This window comes from Dermacentor andersoni, chromosome 10, assembly GCF_023375885.2.
Source record: "Dermacentor andersoni chromosome 10, qqDerAnde1_hic_scaffold, whole genome shotgun sequence".
Lineage (NCBI taxonomy): Eukaryota > Metazoa > Arthropoda > Arachnida > Ixodida > Ixodidae > Dermacentor > Dermacentor andersoni.
This window is the reverse complement of record NC_092823.1, coordinates 19,038,149-19,043,117: the sequence shown is the minus strand read 5'-3', so window position 1 is coordinate 19,043,117 and position 4,969 is coordinate 19,038,149. Positions and strand designations below refer to the sequence as shown.

At 44.0% G+C, this 4,969-nt stretch overlaps 1 pseudogene; it reads right to left on the bottom strand.

Moving 5' to 3' along the window:
- Positions 1 to 1,925: 1,925 nt before the first annotated feature.
- LOC126519220 (uncharacterized) lies at positions 1,926 to 4,663 on the bottom strand (annotated as a pseudogene).
- Positions 4,664 to 4,969: the final 306 nt, after the last annotated feature.

Below are 4,969 nucleotides of genomic sequence, written 5' to 3'. Positions count from 1 at the left end.
CTCTTCTAGGACAACATTTCAAACTAGTCCCATGCAATATGTAACAATCATCTGGCTGTCCCAATTCTTGATGTGCCTTATTTCCTTCTTGTGAACTGACCTGACATGCTGTGATCTTTAAACAATTGTGATAATGATAACTTATACACTCATTTAAAGTGAATATGCTTGCATACATAGTGACAACCAGAACGAACATTTCTAAGTGATAAATAAGGGGAAACAAGTATCAGAAAGTACCTAGAATAGCTCATGACAGTTTATTATTAAAGAAGAAGTTATCTCCTAGTTCTTCTAGATTAGTTACTGCACAGTTCCCTATCTTTCTGGTCTTGTAGTTCACAGCTGCAACATACAAATATAATGAAGTATTCCTCTCCAATTAAATATTATTTAATGCTTCTAGCCAAGACGAAAAATGAACTTCTTGTGTGTACTGTGGGATGGTACATATGCAGCTACAACCATGCACTGGCATTACATAAGTATTGACAACAAGCTCGAAGGCAAAACATACTTACCCACACAAGAGGTGTCCTTCTCACAAAGTGATGCCAATTCCTGAAAATCACCTGCATAAGCAACAAGACCTGCTCACAGCTGTACTAAAATCTGCAATCATGCCATGTAATAAGGCAAGTGTGGTGACAGAACAGGGTCAAGCCCAAGTAGACACACGACTAACTTCCGCAAGGCTTTATTAGAAAGAGGTGCACATATTCATGCCTATATGCTTATCAGTCACCAAGTCTTTGTTGATGTCAGTGCTTGTGTGTGTATGTGCCTGTCCACGTTCTGTCACTGCACTTAATATATCCCAAGTACGTACGTCTACAAGCAAGGTTGAACCTCAATGCTTCTGAAAGTCTGCTTATACATTATATTTTTGCTACTTGCCACTTTAATCAAGTACTGTTATTAAGCAACATCTACACTGGACCCTCAAGGTGCAGGAAATGGTGGTTTGCTGTACTACTGAGGTTAAATGAAATGCGAACAGCAGAGCGCGTGGCAGAATCACAATTGAAGGTATAGTGTGCATTGTCCAGTCATCACCTTTAACAGGCACACACCCCCGTTTGACTATACTGCACAATGATGCTCCCCCTATACTGCATTTTGTTTTTCTGTTGTGGTTCTCTATTAGTTGAAATCAAGAAAAGAAATTAAGAAGAAAACAGAAGCTATAATGCCCCAGTATGGGGTGGGTATTATTGCATGGTGCGGCAAAACATTACGGGCTATGGGCATCAAATGAAACGTGAAGAGCAATGCACCTGCTATAGTGTGCACCTCATCATTACTGCAAAGTCACCTCTTTTCACCTTCAAATGAAAGAAACATGAAAATACTGCAGCATACGGGTAGCATCATCACGCAGTGCGGTCTAACGATGTGCATGTCTGTCAATGGCAATGACTGAACGGCGCGGTCTATATTTTAAGTTACGCTGCCACCATGCACTCTGATGTTTGCTTGTCACTTGACCCCGATAGTAGCCAAGGAAAGTAAACAAAGGCCATAACTTTTTGCAAATTTTCTTCATTGGATTTAATTACTTAATTCTCTTACACTACATGACCATAAGCTCTTAGCACAAAAGAGAGACACCATAAAGGCCGGTGGCATAGCCAAAAGATTCTTTTGTAAAGCGAGAGAGAAGAACGAACAGATGGGGTGCTCTGCCAGCTCAGACCATGCCTCCCCATAATAAATGATTCTCGCCTTTTCTCAGCGTGGTCTTATTTGTGCGTGCCTGCATCTACTTATTTGTTGCACTGATTGCCTTCCGCCAGTTGGGTAGCTGCAATACCCACGAACCAGATCAAAGTGCTTTACCACACACACACAAAAAATAAGTGAGAGAGGAATTTAAGGCAGCAAAATGGGCAAGTTCGCTGGGGCATTTTGGCATACTCAGAGTGTTAAAAAAAAGACGCAGTACACGAATAAGATAAAACGTGCATTGAACACAGGCAGATACAGCTTGTACTGGCCAACAGCGCTGGGAGCGATATTTTAAACAAATGTTGCCAGCATGTTGTTAGTAAATAGAAAAAAAAATGAAGCTTCTTACTTTCACTGCAGCCTTCAGCTTGTTCTCCACATTCAGCAGAGGCCAGTCCTGGGAGATCAATATACAAAATATTATACTACTTACAATTTATCACAAACAGGGGAGCTGCCCTGTGCCACCTGCAGAATGACGAGAAAGTTTACCCAGTGGGAAATTCCTAGGAACAGGCACTGCTCCTTTTTGTTGCGTTTTAGCTGGTGTTTGTGATGCCTCGGAGTCATCAGAGTCTGACCACGGCTGAGGTGGTTTCCTTGATCTCTTCCGTGGAACATCTGAGTCTGTGTTCAAATCTGAGTCCCGTTCACTTCGGTTGAGCTTTCTCCTTGCCAACTCATAGGTTCCTGAGATGTAAGAACACCCCCTGTGAGTACTTGTATTTTTACACAAAACTCCACAGCTAGCAATTGGTACATACCAAACAGCCCATTTACGGACACCTCAAATCATTTCCAAGAAGCATCCGGCATTGCTGCTTTTTTTACCATTGTGACAATTTTGTCTCCTTTAATGTGTTCTGGTGGCCAGGCACACCGATTCCCTTTTATCCATGTTGATGGTAACACTTCAACTTCTTGCAGGGCCAAAAACTCAACGATTGCATATGCCATCTAGAAAATAAAACTATGCTTAGACTTTTTTTTACGTCATGTCTTATTAATGGTTGCATTCACACAATAGCAGTAGCACTCAAAATGCACTAACCATGTATAATAGAAGCTACTTGTAGTAACAATGAGACTAAAATCTCCTACACAGGTGCAATGTCTGGTTTCTAGGCAGTATGCAGCTGTGGCAACACTATATACTTGTTACCGAAAGGGAATATCACCATTTTTTGCAAGTTGCGCACATGCCATATTTTGGGATGAGATAGAGAAGACACAACACAGATGCAAAGTCTGGGTGAACTGAAGGGTACAGTGTACCAGTCTTCTTTAACTAGGAATTCTGGACCAATAATGCATGGTTCATTTGAGGCCTTCAAGTGGGCAATGTTTTTAGCCAAAACAACATGTCCATTTTGCAGAAAGCAGCAGTCCTTGTCACTTAGAGAAATAGTGAACTCCCTAAATGATAGCATCTTGTACTGAGGAGGACAGCACCCCAGCAGGAGCAGACCGTGTGTATGTTGACGGAGCAGTGCGGGCTTTTCATCCAATGGATGGACGATGTTTGCTTCAGACTGGGACTCCACCAAGCTGTTGTACAATTGCTGCAGTGGCTTGCCATGTTTTCGCAGCTGTCGCTTGATTGTCTGCATATGATTCTCAAAGGGAAATGCACTAAAGGAATCTAAATGCCCATATCCTTGAACATCGGCAAAAAGGTGTATTAGGCTGTGCACATTGAAGGAAACGTGCTCATTCCATAAAAATCACGAAAGTCTCTGACAAAGCAACGCAGGAGTTCAACAGCAAACACAGCATGTTGGCGACAGAGCTGCGGATTAGCAAGTACCGAGAGAGAGGTATGAAGGACGAGGAAGTGCTGGTACAGGCGGTCTGTCAAACAAAATTTTAGAATAAATGGGCCAGTGTAAAAAAGAAAAAGCCTGAATTCAACAGCCTTCCAGCGGTCTAATTCATCAAGACCTTGTGGTTTGCGATGAAACTCACTGGGAACAGAAGCTCGCACAAGGCTGCTCTTCATAGAAAGTTTGACGTTGGAGTGGCCCAAAGCGTACAGCTAGTGGTCCTGAAGTCCACAACGTCAGAAGCTTCTTAACTACACCTAGCAACACAAGGTGCATGTAGTCCAGGGGTACATCATCCACACAGTCAATTGGCAAATCTAGGAGAATGGAATCCCCTTTGTGATGTTCACTATCATGTTGTTCTCTGAAACTCATGTTTGTACGTAGGGGGCAGTCCATTTCAAGAAACACAACTTTTCCGTTCATATATGTCCCCTCCACAGTACATTTTGGGCAGCCACTATAGCCACCATGCCCTTTAGTTGTCATTACAAATGCTCGTGCAGGAGCATCACAAATGATGGCCTTCACACTTACTTGAGCAACGCTGCCATCTACAGCAATACCTTCCGAAATCAATTCTTGTAACTCTACAACGAATGGCCTTAGAAACTCCCTCGAGGATGCTGGCTTTGACAGCCCAGCAAATGCACCAACAAGAAACGGTGTTCCATCACCACAGGCATGGGCAATACAATGAATAGGGCACAACTGCATTTTCGAACTTTTCGATAAAGGAAGACCGTGTATGTTGAACGACAAGGGGATCACAGAAGGCGGGTGTTCGACATGACACAGTATGCGCAGCAGCCCAGCTTTAAGCCCAAAATGGCAATATTCCCCGGGCTCTAACGGTGTTAACCCGCACCGCTCTTGCGCTTGGCGCGGTGTGCGGAGAAGAGTACGACCATCTTCGGGTAGTTCTGCTAAAGAGGGATGGCTTCGTAACCACTTCAGTAAATCTGTAACTGCCCTTCTTTTGATATTGTGGTGAACAGCCCACATTCGCAATTTTTCTCGAAAGTTGCCTTCCGTGATCACTTTGTCAACACTGTGTGTCTCCTCCTTGTCGATAGGATTCGTAGAAAGTGGGCTGCTTTGAACAACCGCATAGGAAGCAGTGTCGACAGCATACGTTTCTAGTGAGCGTGTATGAAAATCGGCACGCCGATACTCGCCACTGTCCACTGCATCGCAAATGACGGCGTCAGTTCTATTCTGAACATCGCGGGAACCTCCGGCTACGTGCTTCTGCGGCTGTTCTTGCGGACGTTGATCCTGCAACGGGTGCTCGTTTGAGCACTCAAGAAGCGCCAAAGATTTCTTCGCCTCTCGACACGCCTTCTCGGAGACGTACAGTTCTACAGAACGCGACATCGAATAAACACACTTCGCGCCGAAACGCGTGGCGCGGGCGT